This window comes from Mustela erminea, chromosome 2 (genome assembly GCF_009829155.1).
Source record: "Mustela erminea isolate mMusErm1 chromosome 2, mMusErm1.Pri, whole genome shotgun sequence".
Classification (NCBI taxonomy): Eukaryota; Metazoa; Chordata; class Mammalia; order Carnivora; family Mustelidae; genus Mustela; species Mustela erminea.
In genome coordinates, this window is record NC_045615.1 from 107,030,091 (window position 1) to 107,057,869 (window position 27,779).

General features: G+C 40.2%; 1 long non-coding RNA gene across 1 annotated transcript; it reads left to right on the top strand.

Annotated features, from left to right (window-relative positions):
• The first annotated feature begins 2,103 nt into the window (after positions 1-2,103).
• Positions 2,104-25,783, top strand: LOC116583658. Its single transcript, XR_004282826.1, has 3 exons — positions 2,104-2,150; positions 25,159-25,263; positions 25,364-25,783. It is a non-coding gene; the product is annotated as an uncharacterized LOC116583658 (long non-coding RNA).
• Positions 25,784-27,779: the final 1,996 nt, after the last annotated feature.

Below are 27,779 nucleotides of genomic sequence, written 5' to 3' on the forward strand. Positions count from 1 at the left end.
CAGGAAGGCCTGATAGAACGAAATGGCAACCCTCAGACTGGTAACTCCAGGGCTGCATGGAAGCTGAGTAGGGGAGGTCTTAGTGATCCCGTCACCATCTAGGAGGAACAGCCATCCACATATCATCCACCAGTCTTCTGGTCTGGAGTGAAACTCAGCTGAGGCTTGAGATTCTATTCAACTTGCAATGTATCTGTGTAGACACTGCCCACTTCTGAGTCTGAGCAGCCCACTGTTGCACTCCCATTTTATTGACAGAGGAGTGGAGGTTTGAGGAAACTGAGCTATTTGCTTAGAGGTCACCAGCAAATTTGAAGCTAGAATTTGAGTATCATGAATCCTTGTTAAGTACCCTCCCTCCCACATACACACTACCTAGAGCTTGATTTGTTGACCACATTTATTCACAGACTACAGTTCTTTCCGTCAGTGCTCTCTGGGCAATGACTCCTTTCTGTGATGAGAAATAAACAAGATGATGACAGGCTCCTGAAGTTGTTGTGTCATCCCTAACCTGGTGCTCCACTCCTATAGCTCGAGACAGGGTTATTTCTGGTGAAATCTTTGCTGTAAAGTACACCAATCAATTTTCCTTGATTGATTTCTAATATGTAATTATATAATCAAGCACTCCCATAAACAAGCTTGGCCCTGACACAGAGTGATGGGGTGCAGTAATATTTTAAATAAAAGATGATCGCATAGCCATTTATTTTGAAGTCCAATTTTCAGGATTGGGAACTATACATTAATGGCAGTTTAGAGATTAACAACAAGCTAAATGTGAAACTGTATGAGCTAATGCCTTCTACATAAACAAATGTACAAAAATAGCATCCTGCAACTGTTTTCAAAGTCTGACAGAGTTACGGGGCTTTCTGCAAAGCAGAGGGTGCAAAGAGTACCAGATTCATCAAATTCTGGCAGCGATCTGCTAAAAAATAATGGTTTTGTCTACAAATGGAAACTGCTAACAGCTTTTCCCGTCCACTGTAATCGTCTTTCCATCTGCTTGGGTTTTATAATCGTGTCGCTTTTGGAAAATTACAACACAGAGCATATTCTCTTGGAGGTCTGTTGTTGAGCTGAATATTCTGGGCCACGAAATGGTGACAACAGTTGAAGAGTTTCCCTGCAAACGCGTTACAACCATTGCATCCCAACAAGGCCCGCTGGTGCTGCAAGGCTCTGGCAGGAGGGGAGCAGCGGACTGTGTTCAGTAGAGCACAATTTAAAAACCAGTCACATACACTTGAACAGGCACGATCTAATGCTCGTGGTGCTTTGGAATAATGGCTATGACTTTTTTGCCTCCTTCTGACAGCTTTTCTTCTTAATCTATCTTTTCTCGTTTCTATTTCTCTACTAAAACTGTATTATTATCTAAGCACAAGGTCATGAGGTATCTGGACAGCTCCTCTAGCCTATGATCTGCTCAAGAAGGAACATTATTTTCTTGTGTCTTCAGATCTTTGGCCCAGAGCCCAGCTCATGGTGGTTTTCAGTACCTAACCGCTGAATGAATGAATGAATGCTGCTTTGTCTTTCATATGATGATTTTTACTTTATAAAACCATATGTACTTAATAAAACATTTTCACTGACACCATCCTCACAGCAACAGAGGAGGAAAGAAAATGAGGTATTGTCTCAATGTGTTAGTTCAGGTCTTTCAAGAGGCAGATGACAAAATTGGATTGATCATGAAAGACATTGATTATGGAAGTCACCCTCAAGAGAAAAGGGGCAGTGGAGAATGGGGGAGCCATCAGATCATGATGCAAGTCTTACTACCACAGAAAAGGAAACGAAGGATTGAGTAGTAGAAATATTCAATGGAAGAGCAGTTAAAAGAAGTTTCAGCAAAGCTGGTAGAGAGTCTTTGGGCCTAAGTCATGGGTCTGTGGAGTCTCACATCTCCCAGTAATGTGCCTGCCTCTCCCAGGAGTGGCCTTGCTTCTTTCAGACTTTGGGTTGCCAGTGAGGTGAAGGATTTCAGACAGTGTGACTGGGGCCCTCAGTCAATTACACTCCACGCAGTAGGAGACTTGATAGGAGAATTCTCATGGTGACCACATTCTATTTTAGAGATAAGAGATCCTGAGAAGTTAAGATTCATTCTCAAGGTGTCATGCCAAGTGAGTGGCAGAGTAAGTGTTAATGCCTTGTTGTCGAAACCTAACCTATGTGTTTTCTTTATAGATAAAATTGTGTCTTCATTTTTACTGTTGACCCTGTGCCCCATGTGGTTGGTGCTGATTGGTGGGGAGTTTCTAGGCAACACTGTGTGGGCAAAACATCTATCAGGGACACAAGAAGAGACAGGGAGTGGATAAAAGTGAAAAGTGAGGATGAGAAGTCTCCTGGGTGAGGGTGGGTAAAGCATTTATTCAAGAACAAATGGGTAGAATGATGAATCACTTGGAGAAAAGCAACACACGAGACCTGTATGAGGAGATCAATGTTTTGGGATTTTCACAGGAATTCCCAGCTGACAGACTGTAGAAAGCAGAAAAGTAGAGGAGAACTGACATAACTATTAACTGCCATCATGTAGCTTTTGAAAACACTAGTCTTGGATGTTGATTTGCTTATCCTGCCAGATTGGATGTTGATTCGCATATCCACTTAGGAAATATTTATTGAGCACAAACTCTGTGCCAGGTGCTGTGATAGGCTCTAAAGATTATTGGCAAACAAGACCCTATTGTTTCCAGGATAGAATAGACATCCAGTGGAAGAGACAGACAGTGAATACACAAATGATAATTCTAGACACTTGGAAATGTTTTCAGAGAAACACTCATGGCATGGGAAGCAGAATAACTACATGGTAATGGGAAAACTCTGAGGCAGTGGAAGCAACCTGAGATCTGAATGATAAAGAATTACCTCTATGAAGATGTGAGGGCAAGAGTTTCAGGAAGAGGAAGAAAAAGTGGACCCCAGTAAGAATATGAGTGGTTAGGGAGCAGAAGAAATGTCAGTGTGGATGGAACACAGGGCAAGGAGGATGGCACAAAGTGAGATGAGAAGGAGCCAGGGCCAGATTCCGTAGGGCCTTGGAGGCAGAGCAATAAGTTTGGGTTTTATCTAGTGGTGTCAGGAAGCCACTGGAGACTTTAAAAAAATTTTTTTTATTTTATTAATTTTTCAATTTTTAAATAAACATATAATGTATTTTTATCCCCAGGGGTACAGGTCTGTGAATCACCAGGTTTACACACTTCACAGCACTCACCATAGCACATACCCTCCCCAATGTCCATAACCCTACCACCCCCTCCCAATGCCCCTCCCCCCAACAACCCTCAGTTTGTTTTGTGAGGTTAAGAGTCTCTTATGGTTTGTCTCCCTCCTGATCCCATCTTCTTTCATTTATCCACTGGAGGCTTTTAAGCAGGAGAGTGTCATGGTGTGATTTACATTAAAAAATGAAGTTGATATGCAAGAAGGTGAGTGGAAGCAGGGAGACTAGCTAAGTCTGTTACCAGAGCCCAGCTGAGCTCAAATGGGCAATTGAGTTGAGGGGGATGGACAAGCTGGAAATAGCCTGGTGGATGATACAGAGAGAAGTATTCTTGCTGAAGGATGGTGCATGTGCAAAACAGACAGGCATGGGGGAAAGAATAGGGGACATTGGGGTTCACGTGTGGTTTTCAATGGCTGCAGCATTAGGTGTGCATTGCATAGAAGGAAGAAATGTAAAACGAGGGTGATCACTAGTTCCCAAAGCGATGAGGGTCTAGCTTGAGAAAACAAGCCCCTCCCCTTTCTGTGTCTCAGTTTCATTCTCAGTAAAATGAAGAGTGGTGTCACAATGGAATCACTAAGACACATTCCATTCTGTGATTCTCCAGCAGCCCCGGAGGAGAAAACTGAAAAGTCGACAATGCTGTGGCTTTACCATGTGGGTTTTCATGGCCTTGGTGCTGGGAACATGCTTTTAGGAGTTAGAATAAGAAATATAACAGATGAATAATGGAAATAGGTGTTGGATATCGCAAGTATTGAAAGCCCCTTTTTTTTTTTTTTTTTTTTTTTTTAAAGATTTTATTTATTTATTTGACAGAGAGAGATCACAAGTAGGCAGAGGCAGGCAGAGAGAGGAGGAAGCAGGCTCCTGGCTGAGCAGAGAGCCCGATGCGGGGCTTGATCCCAGGACCCTGGGATCATGACCTGAGCCGAAGGCAGAGGCATTAACCCACTGAGCCACCCAGGCGCCCCTGAAAGCCCCTTTTAATGGGGGCATACAAAACAGGTCATTCTAGGAGCCATGTGACACAGGTGGTGTACTTCCTGTTTTCCCATCCTCATCAGGGTTGAATCTTCCATGAAATGCAGAAATTCCTTACTGTCCTGAACACACAAAAATCCCTTCTGTAGAAAACAGCTGAGGCCCTGACATAATGATTACTAATTTGGGATTTTGTTTTAAAAGTCTGTTTGACAAACTGAGGGTTGCTGGAAAGGAGGGGTGTAGGAGGGGTAAGGTGGCTGGGTGATGGGCATTGGGGAGGGTATGTGCTATAGTAGGTGCTGTGAATTGTGTAATGTGATGAATCACAGACCTGTACACCTGAAACAAATAATACATTATATGTTAATAAAAAATAAAAAATAAAAAGTAAAAGGCTGTTTGATAATAGCACCTACCCTGTGCCCCATGTGGGTCCAACCAGTTGATTTGTAGCTAATTTCTGTGATTTGTAACAAGTAGGTGATGTGGTGATGGTTTTCTTTCTATTTTACCTATGAGATGAGTGAGGACTAACCAAAAAGGTAAGTGATTACTTGAGGCCACTATAGACTTTCTACAGCCCTGGTTGGGATGCCACAGGAAGCACACTAGACTCAGTCTTCAAGAACTGGGCTCTGCCACTGGATAAGAAATGACCTTGACTTTCAAACCACTTCACTCTTGTTCTTGAGTGATTTCCTATTCTGTGAAATGGGAATAATTACAACACCTCAGGGAGCTCTGTGAGCATCGAGACAAATTGTGTAAAGAATCTGGTGCAGTAAACATTGGTGCTCTCCATGCCTAAAGATGTTTTGCAGACCACTGTTATCCAAAGATTTAATACAATCCCCCTCAGTATTTCTAGGCAATTAATTTGGTTTTGTACAAAAATCATTTAATCTGGAGATATTTGTAGCATGGGAGAATTCCTAGGGTTCTTGGATTTCTGTATGTGTGTGGAGGGAGGTGTTGAAGTAAATATTTCCTCTGGAGATTCAAAAACAGTGAGTCAGGAATTTGAACAAGTTGATATTAATTTCAGGCACTATTTTCTTCTGTTTTATAAAGCCAACATGGAAGAAATAAACCAAATGTTTATTAAGTACTCAGCCATGTTCTAGGCCCTCTGGGAGAAGGGGTAAGGTCTGGACATGAGCTGCACTGTTGATTTTCCGAAGGAGCCTGCTGTTGACTGTCTAGTGTAATGACTAGATAGGGTGGGTTTCTGCTGGAGGCAGAGGTTATTCTCTCAGTAAAATCTGGTGTCTGTGTATGTGTATGTGCATGCATGTGTGTGTGTGAGAGAGGGTGGGAGAGAGAGAGATTATATTCATGTTACTCAAAAGGTCTTGGATTAAATAATGTAGAAAAATCCTGGCCCAGACAGAAGAGATCCATGAGAGGAAAAAGGGAATCAGTAAATTTGTGAGAAATCGTAACTAGTTTTTATATAGATAGCATGTGGGTAACCAAATATCTGTCAGGGGTTTCCTGGATCTAGGCAAGATGGCCCAAAGGCTGTGATTCTTATGCCTCCATTTAGTAACTAATATTACACAACTTGTTCTTCACTTTACCAGAAAGATAGTACAACCCATCCACAATATGATTTCAAAGCAAATCAATAAAACCAAGGAAGAAGTAAAAGGAAAGTAACTTAAGATAAAGTAACATGTATAGTATTTTAGTATGTGAGTGCTCAGATCTGATTGCACTGGAGAGATCATGGGCTAATCATACGATTGTGCTCCAAGTCACCTTAGGGACACATCTGGGGCCTTGGTGTGGGCTGTCGTTGGGCACCGGTTTTCCACCATGTGGTTTTTCTCTCTATGTGTTGTTCCACTATTCTGTGGTTTAGCCTACGCTTGCATGTGGTAGCTGGCCTCTAGGAGGGTGGAACAGAAGCACCAAGTTTTCAATCTCTAGGCTCTGCTGTCACATAGCACAACTTCTCCTGTGTTCTTTCCATGAGAGAAAGACATGGGGCCAACCTAAAATATTCAAGGAGTGGGTGGGTGGGAAACAGACTCCTGCTTTACAGGAGGAGTGGAAAAGTCATGTTGCAAATGGGCATGTGGGATGAAAGATCATTGTTGCCATTTGTGGAAACAACCTACCACAGAAGAAGAAGGGTCCTGAAGAGTAAAAATATAAAAAAAAAAAAATCTATTTATTGAATTCTCTGGATATGTCTGGCACTGTGGTAAGGCTTTCTGTGTCCATGATGGGTAAATCTTTGAGCAAGCCTATGAAATCAACAATTATTATTATTTCTACCTCATAAAAAAATGGACAGAGAGGTGAAGTAACTAATTATGGTCTCATAGTCAATACGGATCTGAGTCAATACCCATCTCTGTCTGACTCTGAAACCTATGGTCTTTCCTGTGGTTCATGTAGCAGCTACTTATCTTTTAAGTAATCTCTACACCCAATGTGATGCTTGAACTCACAATCCCAAGATCTAGAATGGCAAGTTCTACCAACTGAATCAGCCAGGTACCTCTCATGTAGCAGCTTCTTCGAGGGGAAATGCCTTCTGAATAGAGTAATGGAGTTGATTTGAGTATGTGGATGGATCCAGGGATTGCACACAAAAGATGTTCAATTCCTTGATAGCAGAGAACTGCAGCTGTCTACTTGATGCCTTTTAGTTTAGGGAAATGGGGAATAAGTCCATGTGTTGGTCTGTGCATTTGTTCCCACATAGTGGGTTGAAAAGGCATTGGCAATTTGTAAGTCTATGTGTTTCAGTGCCTGTAAGATGTTCAGGTATGTACTTGTACAGAAAATGTGTAGTTCTGGAGTGCCAATTGTCTGGATGACACCCATGTCATTCATGTGCAGAGGATGATTCCTAGTGATCCAGGGGAAAGAAAAGAGGAAAGTGCCAGAATGATGGATGAGACATGTGTTTCCTGGTGGGACAGAACTACTAGGAACAGTTCATAACTGGGCATTCTCTTCATGCAAGGAGGGAACAATAAAAAACATCCCTGATTCTTTTGATCTTTGACATCACCAAGCAAGGTTAATCTTTTTGAGGGTGTGATACTCAAGTCACAGTTAGTATTTGTTATGAACTTGATTTAAAAATCATATCTTTTTGTGAACAGAATCAGTTTGGGATGATCATTAAGTCAACATTTCTCACAAAGTTCTGATTGAGGGCATAGAGAATCTGCCTAGCATCAAGCTGATTCTGATTTTTGTTCTACTTGTGTTGTGGCCTGGCTGTGTGAAAGGTCTTTCTGAAAAAGCTTCTACAGCCCCAGAGCTCAAGAGTTTACTCATCTATTCATTCATTCCCTCACTCAGCCAATATTTTTGGAAGCTGCTAGGGACATTGTTCTAAACATTGTGGATATAGTAATAAACAAAAAGATGGGGCACCAGGGTGATACAGTCAGTTAAGCATCTGATTCCTGATCTCACCTCAGTTCTTGGTCTTGGAGTCATGAGTTCAAGTCTTGCCTTAGGGTCCATTCTGGGCATAGAGCCTACTTAAAAAAATTAGAAAAAGGAGGAGGAGGGGCAAGATGGTGGAGAAGGAGAAGACCCTGTTTTAACAAGACCTGTAAAGTGAGCTGAATATCTACCAGAACTCTGAACACCCATGAAATTGGCCTGAGATGTAAGATTATATACTTCTGGATCTCTGCAGAGGCTGAAGACATCAGTGGAGTGGTAATACAGAGTGAGAATGTTTGGAATGATATCAGAGGATAAACAGAAGGGAGAGGGAGCCACCAGAAGCCATCCATTAGAAAATAATACACCAATATGAAAGTGCCCTGTGATGGGGACCAGCATTAACTTGGAGAATGGTTAAAAGCACTCAACAAAAGCAAAAGATCTTAAGGGGCAACTGGTGGAATCAGGCCATCATGGGCACAAGCCTAAGCCCACAGTCCAAGAATGGTCACTGCCAGGGACAACACATGCCAGAGAGTCCAGCAGGGCCTCCAGTCTTTGGTCCCCGAGCCCACAGCTTTCTGCTGCTTGCACCACCGCTCGAGCTTGGCACACTCCTGCCCGCACCTGAGAGTGACCTATGTGGGCACCAGCTGGCACTCTCTAGGCCTGCAGCTTTCTGCAACCTGTGTGGCCCCGAGGTCTTACTGCACCCAGCCTGCACCTGAGAGAACCCAGTGCTGAGGTCAGGGTCGCTTGGCCCACAGACTTCCACGACCTGCACCTCCGCCAGGTGTGAGGGCACCAGGTGTGGGCATGGACCACAGACAGCAGTCCCAGCAATGGCAGCCACCTGGGTTCAAGCTTGCCCGGACCAATATCGCGATGGTTTTATTGGCATGGGGTGCAAGTGGGGTCCTTGGACGGTCACTGAGACAGTGGCTGCGGGGTGTGAACTGCCTATGGGAGGCTGCAGTGTTCAGCAGAGTTTGCAGAGGGGGAGTAAATGTGTTCTGGACCACTGGAACAGGCTGTGGCTTCTCTCTGAGGCAGACGTCTGGGTACTAGACAGTATGCTTTCCACTAAACCTCCAAAATGTTGCAAAAAGATGCTAAAGAACAAAAACCTCCAGAGAACAAAAGCCTGAAAAACCGGTTTCCACAGAAACCTACCCCCTTGGTAGGGGGCAGGGTGATTCAGCCCAAGCAGGACCAACTGAGAAACAATGTGGCAGGCCCCTCCCCAAACAGTTCCAATGTCAGAATTATTGGGATCCCTGAGGGGGTGGAGAAAGAGAGAAGACTCAAGATACAGTTGAAAAGATTCTGAATGAAAATTTCCCTAATCTGGGTTATGGAACAAGTGTTCAGGTCTTAGGGGCAGAAAGGGCACCTCTCCCCCAAGATCGACAAATCTAGAAAGACCTCCAGGCACTTAATTGTGGAATTCATGAATCACAATTTTAGACAAGAGTTCCTAAAGGCAGCTAGGGGGAAGAGATTCCTTAGATACAGAGAAAGGTCCATCAGAATAACGTCAGACTTGTCCACGTAAACCTGGCAGTCTGAAAAGGCTTGGCAAGACATATTCAGGGCACCAAATGAGAAGAACATGCAGCCAAGAATATGTTCTCCAGTAAGGCTGACATTCAAAATGGTTGGAGAGATAAAGAGCTTCCAAGACTGGCAAGGTTTAAAAGAGTATGTGACCACCAACTTGGCACTACAAGAAATATTAAGGGGGGTGCTATAAAAGAAAAAAAGAACCCAAGAGTGACCTTGAGCAGAAATTTACAAAGACATCTATATAAATGAGTACTTCTCCAGCAACATGATGTCAATAAAAACTTATCTTTCAATAATCACTCTCAACACGAATGGCCTAAATGCTCCCATAAAATAGCACAGGGTTGCAGACTGGATAAAATGACAGGACTGTCCATATGTTGTCTACAAGAGACAAATTTGGAAGCTAAAGATACATCCAGACTAAAATTGAAGGGATGGAGAACCATTCATGTCAATGGGCCTCAAAAGAAAGCAAGGGTAGTGATTCTCATATCAGATAAATGAGATTTTAAACTAAAGACTATAGTCAGAGATACAGAAGAACACTACATCATTCTTAGAGGGTCTGTCCACCAAGAAGATATAACAATTGTAAATATTTATGCCCCCAGTATGGGAGAGGCCAACTATAAAAGCCAACTGTTAATCAAAATAAAGAGTCATATTGATATGAACACATTAATTGTAGGGGATCTTAACATACCACCCTCAGCAAAAGACAGATCATCTAAGCAGAAAAATCAATAAAATAACAAGAGAATTGAATGGACCAGATGGACTTCATAGATATGTACAGAACATTCCACCCTAAAACAACAGAATACTCATTCTTCTTAAGCACACATGGAACTTTCTCCAAAATAGACCACATACTGCATCACAAATCAAGGCTCAACTGATACCAAAAGAATGAGATTATTCCCTACATATTATCAGACCACAATGCTTTGAAAATGGAACTCAACAGCAAGAAAAAGTTTGGAAGGAATTCAAACACTTGGAAGCTAAAGACCATCTTGTTCAAGAATGTTTGGATCAATCAGGAAATCAAAGAAGAACTTAAACAATTTATGTAAACCAATGAGAATGAAGACACATCAGTCTAAAACCTATGGAATATGGCAAAGGCGGTCCTAAGGGGGAAATACATAGCCATCCAAGCCTCACTAAAAAAAAATGGAAAAATCCCTAATACATCAACTCTCTATACACCATAAAGAACTGGAAAATCAACAACAAAATGAGCCAACCCCACACACAAGAAGGGGAATAATTAAGATTAGAGCAGAGATCAATGAGTAAGAAACTAGAGATACAGTAGAACATATCCACAAAAACTAGAAGCTGGTTCTTTGAAAGAATTAATAAGATTAAGAAACCACTGGCCTTTCCAAAGGTTTTGGAAAAAATCTTTTCCAAAAGAAAAGGAGAGGACACAAATTAATAAAGTTATGAATGAAAGGGGAGAGATTATGAGTAAAATAGAAACAATCATTAGAAATTATTATCAACAGCTATATACCAATAAGTTAAGCATTCTAGAAGAAATGGGTGCATTCCTAGAAACCTATAAACTTCCAAGACTGAAACAGGAAGAAAATGACAACCTAAATAGACCAATATCTAGTAACAAGATTGACAGTGATCAAAAATCTCCCCAAAAAACAAGAGCCCAGGACCTGATGGATTCCCTAGGGAATTCTACAAAATGTTCAAAGAAGAAATAATACCGCTCCTAAAGCTGTTCCAAAAAAACAAACAGAAGGAAAACTTCTAGACTCTTTCTATGAAACCAGCAGTATTCTGGTCCCCAAACCAGGCAAAGACCCCATCAAAAAGGAGAATTTCAGGCCAATATCTCTGATGAATATGGATGCCAAGATTCTCAACAAGATCCTAGCTGATAAGATTCAACAGTGCATTGAAGAGATTATCCACCATGACCAGGTGGGATTTATCCCTGGGATGCAAGGTGGTTCAACATCACAAGTCAGTCAATGTGACAGGAAAAATCAATAAGAGAAATAGAAGAAGCACATGGTCCTCTCAATTGATGCAGAAAAAGCATTTGACAAAATACAGCATCCATTCCTGATTAAAACTCTTCAAAGTGGAAAGAACCAAGATGCCCTTCAACGGACGAATGGATAAGGAAGATGTGGTCCATATACACTATGGAGTATTATGCCTCCATCAGAAAGGATGAATACCCAACTTTTGTAGCAACATGGACGGGACTGGAAGAGATTATGCTGAGTGAAATAAGTCAAGCAGAGAGAGTCAATTATCATATGGTTTCACTAATTTGTGGAGCATAACAAATAGCATGGAGGACAAGGGGAGATGGAGAGGAGATGAGTTTTGAGGAAAATTGGAAGGGGAGGTGAACCATGAGAGACTATGGACTCTGAAAAACAATTTGAGGGTTTTGAAGGGGCGGGGGATGGGAGGTTGGGGGAACCAGGTTGTGGATATTGGAGAGGGCACGGATTGCATGGAGCACTGGGTGTGGTGCAAAAACAATGAATACTGTTACACTGAAAGAAATAAAAAAAAAAGAAAGTTAAAAAAAAAAACTCTTCAAAGTATAGGGATAGAGGGAATATTCCTTAACTTCATAAAATCTATCTATGAAAAACCCAGAGTGAATATCATTCTCAATGGGGAAAAGCTGACAGCCTTCTCTCTGAGATCAGGAACACAATAAAAATGCCCACTTTCACCACTCTTGTTCAACATAGTACTAGAAATCCTAGCAACAGCAATCAGACAACAAAAAGAAATAAAATGTATTCAAATTGGCAAAGAAGTAAAACTCTCTCTCTTCACAGATGACATGATACTTTATATGGGAAACCCAAAAGACTCCACCTGAAACTACTAGAAGTCATACAGCAATTCAGTAATGTGGCAGGATACAAAATCAATATACAGAAATCAATTGCTTTCTTATACACTAACAATGAAAATACAGAAAGGGAAATTAGAGAATTGATTCCATTTATTATGGCACCAAGAACCATAAGATATCTGGGAATAAACCTAATCAAAGAGGTAAAGGATCTGTACTCGAGGAACTACAGAACACTCATGAATATAATTGAAGAAGACACAAAAAGATGGAAAAGCATTCCATGCTCATGGATTGGAAGAATAAACATTGTTAAAATATCTATACAGCCCAGAGAAATCTTTGCTTTTAATGCTATCCTGATCAAAATTCCATTGGCATTTTTCAAAGAACAAAGAATCCTAAAATTTGTATGAAATCAGAAGAGACCCCGAATTGCTAAGGAAATGTTGAAAAAGAAAAACAGGGGAGACAAGATGGTGGGGAAGTAGGAGGAGGCGCCCTTTCAACCTGTACCCTAAAGTGAGCTGATTACCTACCAAGGAACTCCGATCACCCACGAAATCAGCCTGAGATCAGAATTACACACGTCTGGATCTCTACGGGGGCAGAAGATGTCAGTGGGTAGGTAAAGCAGAGTGGGAATGTTGGACTGATATTAGAAGATAAACAAAAGGGGGAGGGAGCCACCAGAAGCGACCCACTGGAAAGTAATATCCCAATACGAGAGTGCCCTGCACTGGTGACAAGCATTAACTTGGAGTCTGGTTGAAAGCTCTCAAAAGAGCAAAGGATTGCGGGGAGAAATTGTGGGAATCGGGGCGGTTAGGGACAGGGGCTTAAGTCCCCGGACCCAGGACAGCCACCCCTGGCACTGAGCCAGAGTGTGGCAGAGAAACCAGGACTTGGTCCCTGAGCTGCCAGTGCATCTGAGAGCGTGTGGGGTCAGGCTCCTGTGAGGGGCTGGGAGCCTCACCAGCTGGCAGAAGCACAGACTTTTTACAGTCCCCAAGAGAGTGCTGTATTGTGCTATCAAGAGTCTGAGCCGCACCCTGCACCCTCCCTTGAGAGAGGTGCATGCAGGCACCAGCCGGGAGCTCTCAGACCCGGAAAGACCAGGAAATCCCAGCCCGGGCCAGCAGGAAAATCTGTGTGCAATCACTGCTTGGAACCTCTCTGGCAGTCTGGAGCTGCCCAGACAGCCTCTGCTGGTTTTGGGTACAAGCAGGAGTTGCTGTGAGTTGCTGTGTCCCCAGGGACTTTGACTCAGAACATGCTCTGCCAGCAGCCAAGGGGGAACTTAATGTGTTTTGGAGCACTCACAGGGGAACAGACTGAAGCTTCTCTCTGAGAGGGACATCTGGGTGCAGTTTGTTTTCCTCCAAACCTCCAAAAACCATCAAAAGCTGTCAAGGTGAGAGAAAACAACAACAACAACAACAAATGAACAAACAAACATAAAAACCTCCAGAGAACAAAAGCCTGAAAAACCCGGTTTCCTCAGAGCCCACCTCCTTGAGGGGGGCTGGAGTACTTAACTCAGGGAACATTGCCTGAAAACCCACGTGGCAGGCCCCTCCCCCAGAAAGCCAAAGATGGGGGGGAATAAAAAAAAAAAGACTACAAGAGAACAACCACCACTACTTCATAGATACCACTTTTATTTTTAATTTGTTCCCACAATTCTGGTTCATTTTTTTTATATAGATAGTTTTTTAACCTATTTACCATCACAGTGAAATGTCCAGTACATCAAATTCCATAATAACTTTTTAACCTGAACTTTTGATACATATACCTGTATTTTTCTTTTGCTTTTCTATTTTTAAATTTTTTAAAAAAATTTAGTTTAGTTTAGTTTATTCATTTTTTATTTTATTTTTTTTAACATTCATGTAGAGTTAAACTTCAAGGTAATCCCCTTTCCCCAATCAATGCTACCCCTATAGGTAAACAAATTTTCAATCCCCCTTTATCTTAGGAAAGTTGAGTCCTTTAACAAAGATATCAAGATACATCCAAGAAGAATCAAAATAAACTCGCCCACGCTGAGAACTTATAACCACTCTCCCGTTTTTTCTTCTGCCAGTGTTTCTGTGTGTTTGTGTTTGTCCTGATAGTATATAAATCTTATACTTGGGGTTCTTTTTGACGAGGTTCTTTTTTTTTTTCCATATATATATGCAAATATATACTTTTTGCATATATATGCAAATATTTGCATATATAGAGAGTCATATATATATGTCTTGTCATATACTTTTCTCAGTCTTTTTGTCATATATTTTTATCTTTGTCATATACTTGTCTTATACTTTCATATACTTTTATCTTGTCATATACTTTTGTCTTGTCATATACTTTTATCAGTCTTTTTGTTTGTCTGTTTTTGTTTATATATGTCATAAATCTTACCTTGTGGCCCATTTGGGGGGAGCCTTCTCTTTTATCTTTCTTTTTTTCTCTGTCTCTCTCTATCTCTCTTTTTTCTTTTTCTTTTCTTTTTTTCTTTCATTTGGGTGGGGACTCCTGATTGCTCAGAAGCATTCCAGGGTGCACCTTGACTGCACTACAGTTAATACATCCAGCTACATCCGTTCAGCCATCTCTCACCAAAATGACTAGGAGAAATGCCTAACAGAAGAAAAATTCAGAGGATGGGCCTTCTGCAACAGAGCTAATGTCTATTAACATAGACAATATCTCAGAAAGGGAACTCAGGATAACACTTATCCAGGCAATAGCTAGGTTGGAGAAAGCCTTGGATGACCAAATGGTCATCCATGATTAGGGCAGAACTGAAAGCCACCAGGGATGATGTACACAATGTTAGGGCAGAACTGAAAGCCACCAGGGAGGATGTTCACAATGCTCTCAATGAGTTCCAATCTAACCTAAATTCTACAAAAGCTAGGATAACTGAGACAGAAGATAGAATTAGTGATCTGGAGGACAAAAATATAGAAAGGATCAGGAGGAAGCCTGGAAGAAACAGCTTAGAAACCACAAAAACAGAATCAGGGAAATAAATGATGACATAAAACATTCCAATGTCAGAATTATTGGATTCCCTGAAGGGGAGGAGGAAGAAAGATTCTAGAGATACTGTGGATTTTCCCAATCTCACGAGTGGAACCAGCATTCATATATTAGAGGCAGAACGGTCTCCCCCCAAGATTATAGATTCTAAAAAAATTCAAGGCACCTGATAGTAAAATTGAGAAGTCATAATTGTAGATACAATCTCTTGAAAACCTCTAGGACAAAGAGGCTCCTTACTTACAGAGGAAAGCCCATCAGAATAATGTCAGACCTGTCCAAAGAAACCTGGCAAGCCAGAAAGGGCTGACAAGACATAATAAGGGCACTAAATGAGAAGAACATGCAGCCAAGAATACTTTATCCAGCAAGACTGACATTCAAAATAGATGGAGAGATAAAGAGTTTCCAAGACCGGCAAGGCTTAAAAGAGTATATGACCACCAAGCTGACACTGCAGGAAATATTAAGGGGGTTCTATAAAAGAGGGAAAATCCTAAGAATATCATTGAACAGAAATATAGAGACAATCTACAGAAAGAAAGACTTCAAAGGTAACAGGATGTCAATAAAAACGTATCTATCAATAATCACTCTCAATGTGAATGGCCTAAATGCGCCCATAAAATGGCACAGGGTTGCAGATTGGATAAAACGACAGGACCTATCCATATGTTGTCTACAAGAGACCCATTTTGAACCTAAAGATACACCCAGACTGAAAGTGAAGGGATGGAGAAGCATCTTTCATGCCAATGGGCCTCAAAAGAAGGCCGGGGTAATGATTCTCATATCAGATAAATTAGATTTTAAACTAAAGACTAGTCAGAGATACAGAAGGACACTACATAATTCTTAAAGGGGCTATCCACCAAGAAGATCTAACAATTGTAAATATCTATGCCCTCAATATGGGAGCAGCCAATTACATAAGAAAACTGTTAATCAAGATAAAGAGTCATATTGATATGAATACATTAATAGTAGGAGATCTTAACACACCTCTCTCAGTAATAGACAGATCATCCAAGCAGAAAATCAATAAAGAAACAAGAGAATTGGTTGACACATTGGACTAGATGGGCCTCATAGACATATACAGAACATTCCACCCTAAAACAATAGAATACTCATTCTTCTCAAGTGCACATGGAACCTTCTCCAGAGTAGACCACATACTGGGTCACAAATCAGGACTCGACTGATACCAAAAGACTGAGATTATTCCCTGTATATTCTCAGATCACAATGCTTTGAAACTGGAGCTCAATCACAAGGAAAAGTTTGGAAAGAACTCAAACATCTGGAAGCTAAAGACCACCTTGCTTAAGAATGTTTGGATCAACCAGGAAATCAAAGAAGAACTTAAACAATTCATGGAAACCAATGAGAATAAAGAGACTTTGGTCCAAAACCTATGGGATACAGCAAAGGCGGTCCTAAGAGGGAAATACATAGCCATCCAAGCCTCCTTCAAAAAAATGGAAAAATCCAGAATACACCAGCTGTCTCTACACCTTAAAGAACTGGAGAATCAACAACAAATCAAACCAACTCCACACATAAGAAGGGAAATGATCAAGATTAGAGCAGAGATCAATGAGGTAGAAACTAGAGATACAGTAGAACGTATCAATGAAACTAGAAGCTGATTTTTTGAAATAATCAATAAGATCAATAAACCATTGGCCACACTAATCCAAAAGAAAAGAGAGAAAGCTCAAATTAATAAAATTATGAATGAAAAGGGAGAGATCACAATTAACACCAAGGAAGTAGAAACAATCATCAGGAGTTATTATCAACAGTTATATGCCAATAAGTTAAGCAATCTAGATGAAATGGGTGCATTCCTGGAAAACTATGAACTCCCAAAGTTGAACCAGGAAGAAATTGACAATTTGAATAGACTGAATCTAGTAACAAGATTGAAGCAGTATCAAAAACCTCCCAGAAAACAAGCGCCCAGGTAGTATGGGACATACTAGCAAACTTTCAAAGAAGAAATAATGCTTACTCTCCTGAAGCTGTTTAAAAAAATTGAAACAGAAGGAAAACTTCTACACTCTTTTTATGAAGCCGGCATTACCCTGATCCCCAAACCAAGCAAAGACCACACCAAAAAGGAGAATTTCAGACCAATATCCCTGATGGATATGGATGCTAAGAGTCTCAACAAGATCCTAGCAAACAGGATCCAACAGCACATTAAAAAGATTATCCACCATGACCAGGTGGGATTCATCCCTGGGTTACAAGGATGGTTCAACATTCACAAATCAATCAATGTGACAGAACAAATCAATAAGAGAAGAGAGAAGAACCACATGGTCCTCTCAATTGATGCAGTAAAAGCATCTGACAAAATCCAGCATCCGTTCCTGATTAAAACGTTTCAAATTATAGGGATTGTCGTGGCTGGCGTGACAAGCTGACCAGGAACATGAGGGTAAGAGGATGGTGAAAAGAAATTAAGAGACAAAGATATGGGGGCAGGGAGAGCACCAAGGATGATGTCCCATAGTGCCAAAGTTTATTTTGCAGAGTTCTGATTTATACCACACAGTAAGGGAATCACCTCCTGTACATCTGGTGCTAGTTTCTATTTTGGCCTGAGAGTAGCTGGCCATGCAGAGATATCAGACAGCCTTGACCTTCGTGGTTTGGACACTTAGGTCGTAACTCAATATTCACAAAACACAGGAGCCTTATTAACTTAGTCTTGAGACAGAAGCTGCAATGGCAACAAGCCAAACCTTACAATGTTCTCATAACAATCACCAGGGGAAAATGGTGGCACTCTAGATCTCCACCCATGAAAGTCCTTGGTTGAAGAGGTTCCCAAGAACTGTTGCTCTATTGGGTTAACCCCTTCTAGGCACGAGGCTCCCAACAACGAATAAAAGGAACATTCCTGAACTTCATAAAATCTACCTATGAAAGACCCACAGCAAATATAATTCTCAATGTGGAAAAGCTGACAGCCTTCCCGTTGAGGTCAGGAACACAACAAGGGTGCCCACTCTCACCACTCTTGTTCAACATAGTATGAGAAGTCCTAGCAACAGCAATCAGACAACAAAGAGAAATAAAAGGTATCCAAATTGGCAATGAAGAAGTCAAACTCTCTCTCTTTACAGATGACATGATTCTTTATATGGAAAACCCAAAAGACTTCACCCCCAAACTACCAGAACTCATAGAGCTATTCAGTAACGTGGCAGGATATAAAGTCAATGTACAGAAATCAGTGGCTTTCTTATACACCAACAATGAAAATACAGAAAGGGAAATTAGAGAATCGATTTCATTTACTATAGCACCAAGAACCATGAGATACCGGGGAACAAACCTAACCAAAGAGGTAAAGGATCTGTACTCAAGGAACTACAGAACACTCATGAAAGAAACTGAAGAAGACACAAAAATATGGAAGACCATTCCATGCTCTTGGATCGGAAGAATAAACATTGTTAAAATGTCCATACTGCCTAGAGCAATCTATACTTTTAATGCCATTCCAATAAAAAATCCACTGGTATTTTTCAAAGAGCTGGAGCAAATAATCCTAAAATTTGTATGGAATCAGAAGAGACCCCGGATCGCTAAGGAAATGTTGAAAAACAAAACTAAAACTGGGGGCATCACGTTACCTGATTTCAAGCTTTACTACAAAGCTGTGATCACCAATACAGCATGGTGCTGGCATAAAAACAGACACATAGACGAGTGGAACAGAGTAGAGAGCTCGATATGGACCCACAACTCTATAGTCAACGAATCTTCGACAAAGCAGGAAAAAAAATATACAGTGGAAAAAAGACATTCTCTTCAATAAATGGTGCTGGGAAAATTGGGCAGCTATATGTAGAAGAATGAAGCTCGACCATTCTCTTACATTGTACACAAAGATAAACTCAAAATGGATAAAAGACCTCAATGTGAGACAGGAATCCATCAGAATCCTAGAGGAGAACATAGGCAGTAACCTCTTCAATATCAGCCACAGCAACTTCTTTCAAGATGTGTCTCCCAAGGCAAAGGAAACAAAAGCAAAAAAAAAACTTTTGGGACTTCATCAAAATCAAAAGCTTCTGCACAGCAAAGGAAACAGTCAAGAAAACAAAAAGGCAACCCACGGAATGGGAGAAGATATTTGCAAATGACAGTACAGACAAACGTTTGATATCCAGGATCTATAAAGAACTCCTCAAACTCAACACACACAAAACAGATAATCATATCGAAAAATGGGTAGAAGATATGAACAGACACTTCTCCAATGAAGACATACAAATGGCTATCAGACACATGAAAAATTGTTTATCATCACTAGCCATCAGGGAGATTCAAATTAAAACTACATTGAGATATCAGCTTACACCAGTTAGAATGGCCAAAATTAGCAAGACAGGAAACAACGTGTGTTGGAGAGGATGTGGAGAAAGGGGAACCCTCTTACACTGTTGGTGGGAATGCAAGTTGGTGCAGCCACTTTGGAGAACAGTGTGGAGATTCCTCAAGAAATTAAAAATAGAGTTTCCCTATGACCCTGAAATTGCCCTAATGGGTATTTACCTCAAAGATACAGATGTAATGAAAAGAAGGGCCATCTGTACCCCAATGTTTATAGCAGTAATGGCCATGGTCGCCAACCTGTGGAAAAAAACCAAGATGCCCTTCAATGGACGAATGGATAAGGAAGATATGGTCCATATACGCTATGGAGTATTATGCCTCCATCAGAAAGGATGAATACCCAACTTTTGTAGCAACATGGACAGGACTGGAAGAGATTATGCTGAGCAAAATAAGTCAAGGAGAAAGAGTCAAGTATCATATGGTTCCACAAATATGGTATAACAAATAACATGGAAGACATGGAGAGATGGAGAGGAGATGAGATTTGAGGGAAATTGGAAGGTGAGGTAAACCATGAGAGACTATGGACTCTGAAAAACAATCTGAGGGTTTTGAAGGGGCGGGGGTGAGAGGTTGGGGGAGCCAGGTGGAGGATATTAAGGAAGGCACGTATTGCATGGAGCACTGGGTGTCGTGCAAAAAGAATGAATTCTGTTATGCTGAAAAGAAATTAAAAAAAAGTAAGAAGAAAATAAGAATCACCCATATTTTTAGCATATAAAATCAGTGTTATGATCTATTTGCTTCTGGTATTGTAATATTTTCTCCATCTCTAAACTTTTTATCACATAAGTAACATATGAATAAATTCTCTGTAAAAGAATGTGAAAATCACAAATAAAACGGAATGTCTTATTTTTAGTACAAAAAAAAAGAGAGAGAAGAAAAGAAAAACAAAGCTGAGAGCATCACGTTGTCTGATTTCAAGCTTTACTATGAAGCTGTGATCACCAAGACAGTATGGTACTGGCATAAAAACAGACACATAGACCAGTGGAACAGAGTAAAGAGCCCAGATATGGACCCACAACTCTATGGTCAAATAACCTTCAACAAAGGAAGAAAAAAATATTCAGTGGAAAAAAGACAGTCTCTTCAATAAATGGTGCTGGGTAAATTGGACAGCTCTGTATAGAAGAATGAAGTTCAACTATTCTCTTACACTGTACACAAAGATAAACTCAAAGTGGATAAAAGACCTGAATGTGAGGCAGGAATCTATCAAAATCCTGGAGGAGAACATAGGCAGTAACCTCTTCGACATCGGCCACAGCAACTTCTTTCAAGACATGTCTCCAAACGCAAAGGATACAAAACTAAAAATGACCTTTTGGGACTTCATCAAGATCAAATCTTCTGCACAGCAAAGGAAACAGTCAACAAAACAAAGAGGCAACCCATGGAATGGGAGAAGATATTTGCAAATGACACTACAGACAAAGGGCTGATATTCAAGATGTATAAAAAACTCCTTAAACTCAACACACACAAAACAGACAATAACGTCAAAAAATGGGCAGAAGACATGAACAGACACTTCTCCAAAGAAGACACACAAGTGTCTAACAGACCCATGAAAAAAATGTTGATCATCACTAGCCATCAGGGAGATTCAAATCAAAACCTCATTGAGATACCACATTACAGCGGCTAGAATAGCCAAAATTAATAAGATAAGAAGCAACAAGTGTTGGAGAGGATGTGGAGAAAGGTGAACCCTCTTACATTGTTGGTGGGAATGCAGGTTGGTGCAGGCACTTTGGGATACAGTGTGGATATTCCTTAAGAAATTAAAAATAGAGCTTCTCTATGACCCTGCAATTGCATTACTGGGTATTTACCCCAAAGATACACATAAAGTGAAAAGAAGGGTCATATGTATTCCCAATGTTTATAGAAGTAATGGCCACAATCACCAAGTTGTGGAAAGAGCCAATATGCCCTTCAAGAGACGAATGGATAAAGAAGATATGGTTCATAAATACAATGGGATATTATGCCTCCATCAGAAAGGATGTATATTCAACTTTTGTATCAACATGGGCAGGTCTGAAGGAGATTATGCTGAGTGAAATAAGTCAAGCAGAGAAAGTCAATTATCATATGGTTTCACTTATTTGTGGTACATAAGAAATAACATGGAGGACATTAGGAGAAGGAAAGGACAAGTGAGTTGGGGGAAGTCAGAAGGGGAGATGAGCCAGCCATGATAGACTGTGGACTCTGCAATACAAGTGGAGGGGTTTGGAGGGGGGGCGGTGGTATGGGTGATCATGGTGGTGTGTATTAAGGCGGGTAGGTATTGCATTGAACACTGGGTGTGGTGCATAAAAAATGAATCTTGGAACACTGAAAAAATAAAATTAAATAATAATAAAAAAAAGATACGGAGTTCCTAATCTCATGGAACTTATATTCTAATTGCGTGGGTGGGCTCTAGACATTATGTGCTATGTCATATGTTAATAGGTGTTAAGAAGAAAAATAAAACCAAGGAAGAGGACACAGAATGATAGTGCAAATCTATTTTGGACAGGTTACTTAGGGGAATCCTCTTAATATACTAACATTGGAATACAGTCCTCTGTGAAATGCAGGTGATAGCTAAGAGGATGTCATGAGGAATCAATTCTCAGACACGGAGAGCAATCAGGACGAATTCCTGGAGGTAGACAGGTGCTTGGATGGGTCAGGAACAGCCTTGAGGCTCTCATGTGGCAGGAGTAAAGTAAGAGAGGGGCCCCAGTAGGAGATGAGGTCAGTGAGGAAGGGATCCAGTCTTAGACACCAGTGGCCTTTCAGGGCTGGGTTATGACTTCTAATTTATTCTCAGTGATGCAAAAATCTATTGAAGAGTTTTGAACAGAGGAGAGAGATAATTTGATTTATAATTTTAGAAGGTCATTCTGGCTCTTATACAGGAAACAGAGTGTAAGGGGGCAAGGACAGAAAAAGGAAGGATTGCTGACTAGTGCAAAGACTACTGTAATAATAATCCAAAAAAGGAATTATGACAGTTTTGACTAGAGTGATAACAGAAACTTGTGAGAAGTGGTCTGATTATAGATATTCTTCAAAATTAAGGTCAACAGGGATTTGTTGAAAACGAAGTGCAGGATGGGAGTAAAGAATAACTCTAACTTTTCAACTTGAGAAACTGTAAATAAGGAGCTACCATTTACTCAGATGGGAAAGATGAGGGTAAGGGCAGGTTGGGAGAAAAGGAGAAGGAGTTGAGTTTTAAAAATGTGAAGTTTGAGATGCCTATGAGACATACAGGAATATATTTTAAATTAAGTTGAATGTAGGAGTTTAGAGTTCAGGGTATATGTCCAGGTTAGTGATGAGTATTTGGATATCATCAGCATATAAATGATATTTAAAGCCATGGGATTGGATGAGTTGATCTATTCAAGAAAGTAAATGTAGATAAATAAGAACAGAGATCCAAAGGACAGGTCTTTGAACACTCCCACATTCATACGTCAGGAAAACCAGTGAATGAGCCTGAGGAGTGGCCAGTGTGTTAGGAGGAAAGCCAAGTGATAATCCCAAAGGTAAGTAAAGGAAATATATCAAAGATTAGAGAGTGGTCATCGTGTTAAATGTAGCTGTTAGGCTACATCTGGTAAGAATTGAGAATTGGTTTTGAATGGCAGAGTAAAGGCCATTGCTGACCCTGATTGAATTAGTTTTGGTGAGGATATGAAGTTGAAAGCCTAACTTGAGGATGTTCAAGAGAAGATGGAAAGTGCAGACAGAACATGGACCACTCTTGGAAGAGTTTTTCTGTGAAAGAAATGGACTGAAGTTGAAAGTGGTTGATGGGGGGCATTATATTATATTTGGATGCTGCTGGTAATGAACAAGAAGGGGAAATGATTGATGATAGAAGAAATGGAGATTTGTTGGAGCAATTTCCTTGAGTTAGTGAAATGGGATAGGAACTAATTCACATGTGGAAGTTTTGGCCATGGATGGGAGCATGCCATTATTATATGGGGAGAGATGCAGTATGTATAGTTCAGGTGTATTTAGTGTGGTAGTTTTGTGTGAAACATTTGGAGGTTATCTTCTGATGGCACTACTGTCTCAATTAAATAAAATGCAGGGTCATCTACTAAGAATAAGGAAGTAGCAAAAATGGCAGAACTTTGAGGAGGGATAAGAAGCTGAGAAACAGGCAGCCAAACAGACAGAGATGTTTGAAGAAGGGCATGTGTTACCTTTTGTGAACAGCAGTGAGACTCTCTGGAGGTCACTACTCAGGAATTCAAAGTGGAATCACTCATGGGCTTGTGTGTTTTCCTCAGCTATGTTTGAAGACACAAAAGAAGGTTGAGAATTAGTTTTAAGCATTTTTGGGGGTTCATTTTTTCTTTTCCTTAAGGAAGAGTGAGAGGAAAAAAGATACCTATGTAGAGAACTGATTATAATGACGGGCTGTGGATTTTAACATGACTAAAAACAAAAGGGTGAGGGATGAGGAACACTAAATTGAATGAATTTTAATCTGGTTGTGATTGAGGGATTGTTGAAATGTGAGCACAGCAGGAGAGAGTTGGAGGTCGAGTTAGTAGTAAGTGTGGGATTCTTCCAGCTGATCTTTTAGAGGGATAGTAGTAGAAGGTGGTCATCTGTGATAGGACATGGAATGGGTTTGTGAGATGAGATAGAGGACACAATTGAGATAGAGGAGAGAAAGTCAAAGAATTGAGAAGCTAGAATGTTGGATGGATCATCTATATTGATATTGAACATACCAACCTGAAACTCTATATTGCTACTTACTAGGGTTATTCCCTAAATGCTTAATTCTCAGGGAATATTTATTGAATAAAATATTCCAAAATGATAGTCAAGTTGCAGGTTCAGAATAATTTCTTGTGTGCACAGTTGAAGCCAAATAAGTAGATCCTATTTCACAGTGAGCCAAATTGAGGATACTAATCTCTAAAAATAGAGTACAGCAAATTAGCTCTTTGGGGGAATTACTTGGCAAATTCTCTTTCCTTGGACCCTGCAAAACTTAGCTTCCCAAACACAACAGAAGGAATTCGCACAACATCAACAAGAACTTTTATCTTTAAAAATGTTTCTATTTCTATATAATTAGGTCTTTGGTAGGAAGACAAACATAAGCAGAGGGTATTGTGTACAGAGAAGGTGATGAAGGGGAAAAGAGTCAATGGAATTTGGATTTTTCCTCATCATTATGATGGTACCTAGAGTTTAGCAATTTTCTTTTTGGTCCCAATTAAAAGTAAGAGCTTTGAAGCCGACCTTCCCTTAGAAATAGTGGGTACTGTGAGAATGCAGGGCTGTATTTATACTGATAAATGGGTTGAGTTTCTAACATTTGGGGGTTGGCTTATTTGGTAGGTGAAATGTATTTTCCCATGGAAATAATTTTACATGTGGAAGTCAGTTTCCTAGGCAAGTTTTTGTCTTCATAATGAACCCAAAGTAATGAGTATTATTTTGTTTTGTCTCAATAAAAAGGGTTGTAAAGTTTTATAATACTATGTTAATATATTTAGAAGGAGAAATGTCTCCCCTTTCCTCTGGAGCTAGCTTATTTGATATATAATTACACCAATATTTCTTTCCTTTTAAGGAAAAACTGAGGTCCGGGTTGGAGTGTTGAAAGTGATTCTTTCATCTGGCCAACATCTTAGTTTCCTCTAGAAGTAGAATCTCCTAAGAAATATGAAAGATAGAGGTAGGTCATTTCAGTGGCCCATTTTGGCTTTGAGAAGCATCATTCTACAATTAAGCTCTACCTGTAATAAAGTAAGCACTGTATTTTAATTCCTGTCTAGAACCTGTGTCTACATTCCAACTGGACCAAAATCCTTAAGAGAGAATAATGTAGTATATTGGTATCCTCAAGCTTCAACAATATTATATAGCACCAGACCAAGCTGCACTTGGGTGGTGCTCTTCACCGATGCAAGTGAAGTCAGGCTTGTCCACCAAATTCATCTGCTGCCTGTTTTTCCCTCACTGTTTGAGAGTTTCTCCCTGCCATTGACACTGTGCTCTCCTCTGCTCCTCTTTCACAGCCTTCCTATGCCATCACTGTTTTGTCCCTGAAGGGGATAGATGGTGTAATTTAGAGAGCTCTGGCAAGAGAATTCCCACCTCATTACCATTCAAGCTGTTTGCAAATGTACCAATCTATTCTTTTTTGGAAACCAGTGTGGTTTGGGGAAAAGATATAACTTTGGAATGGACAAGTTGATTTTGGTGTGAGTTGACTATCTACTTGTTTTGGAATTTGGGAAACCTCATTAACTGGCGGAGACTTGGTTTCCTCATATGTAAAATAGAAGATGTCAACTTCAACGTGACTTGAGGAGTTGCTCTGTGGATTGAATGTTTCCATCAGTATCTAACACTGTTGCTGGAAAAATTAGGTAGATTAGCATGGATATCACCTCCCTCTTACTAACTTTAATGGTAGCATTTATCTACATTTTATAAAATGAGCTGGGACCCTGAGTGGGTAAGTAAATTGTAGAGCTTCACACCCATGTTCATCTTACTTCCATTACGTTACAAGCTCAGCACCCTCCCAGAGGACCCTTCATGTCATCCATGAGGATGGAGTATTAACTGAGGTTGCTGCTGGTGCCATCCCACAGCCACAGTCCCAGAACTACCATGTCAGATAGCAGGAGGATGTCTTTTAAGCAGAATGGGCACCCACTGCAGGCTCATCCCAAAAGTAATCGTGACTTTTGGTGATAAAATTTTTAACAAGAAATGAGATCATTTTTTTTCTTTTTGAGATATCAGTAGGCCCCATTAAAAATGGTTATTTTTTCAAACAATGATTAGAAAAAGCCATACTGGGTAGAATGCCAAATCCAAGAATCTGAGATTAGATATGACTCTGAATACTAAAAGACCATATATTTAGTAAAAAAAAGTGGAGAGAAACATGTAAGACACATCATTTTTTCTTTTATTTATTTATTTTTAAATATTTTATTTATGAGAGAGAGAGAGAGTGAGCATGAGCAGAGAAGAGGGAAAAACAGATGCTGAGCAGGGGGTCTGGCGCAGTACTTGATCTCAGGACCCGGAATCATAACATGAGCTAAAGGCAGAGGCCTAACTGACTGTGCCACCCAGGAGGCCATCATTTTGGCTTTTTAGTAACTGGGAATGAGACAGAACTTTTTAAAAGACAAAGATAAAGATATGGCCAGTCATGGCTCCTTGTGTAGATGGAAAGTACTACAAATCTCCTGAAGTCCATTATTCTGAATAAGAGTAACCTTGTCATCACACACCAGGTGTGCACATTTCAATCACCAACAAACCAGATAGGAGGAATTACTAGGGCTTCAGAAGGTTTTGGGTTACAAGTAACTTATTGATGAGAAAGTCAGTATTGGAAATATTTTCTGTATTAAAAAGTTAAAAAAAGTTTGAAGTCCAGAATTGTGATGCCACCAGCTTTGGCTTTCTTTTTCAATATTCCTTTGGCTATTCAAGGTCTTTTCTGGTTCCATATAAATTTTAGGATTATTTGTTCCATTTCTTTGAAAAAGATGGATGATACTTTGATAGGAATTGCATTAAATGTGTAGATTGCTTTAGGTAGCATAGACATTTTCACAATATTTATTCTTCCAATCCAGGATAATGGAACATTTTTCCATTTCTTTGTGTCTTCCTCAATTTATTTCATGAGTACTTTATAGTTTTCTGAGTATAGATTCTTGGCTCTTTGGCTAGGTTTATTCCTAGGTATCTTATGGTTTTGGGTGCAACTGAAAATGGGATTGACTCCTTAATTTCTCTTTCTTCTGTCTTATTGTTGGTGTAGAGAAATGCAAGTGATTTCTGTTCATTTATTTTATATCCTGACAGTTTACTGAATTCCTGTACAAGTTCTAGCAGTTTTGGAGTAGAGTCTTTTGGGTTTTCCACATATAGTATCATATCATCTGTGAAGAGCAAAAGTCTGACTTCTTCTTTGCCAATTTGGATGCCTTTAATTTCCTTTTGTTTTCTGATTGCTGAGGCTAGGACTTCTAGTACTATGTTGAATAGCAGTGGTGATAATGGACATACCTGCTGTGTTCCTGACCTTAGTGGAAAAGCTTTCAGTTTTTCTCCATTGAGAATGATATTTGTGGTGGGTTTTTCATAGATGGCTTTGATAATATTGAGGTATGTGCCCTCTATCCCTACACTTTGAAGAGTTTTGATCAGGAAGGGATG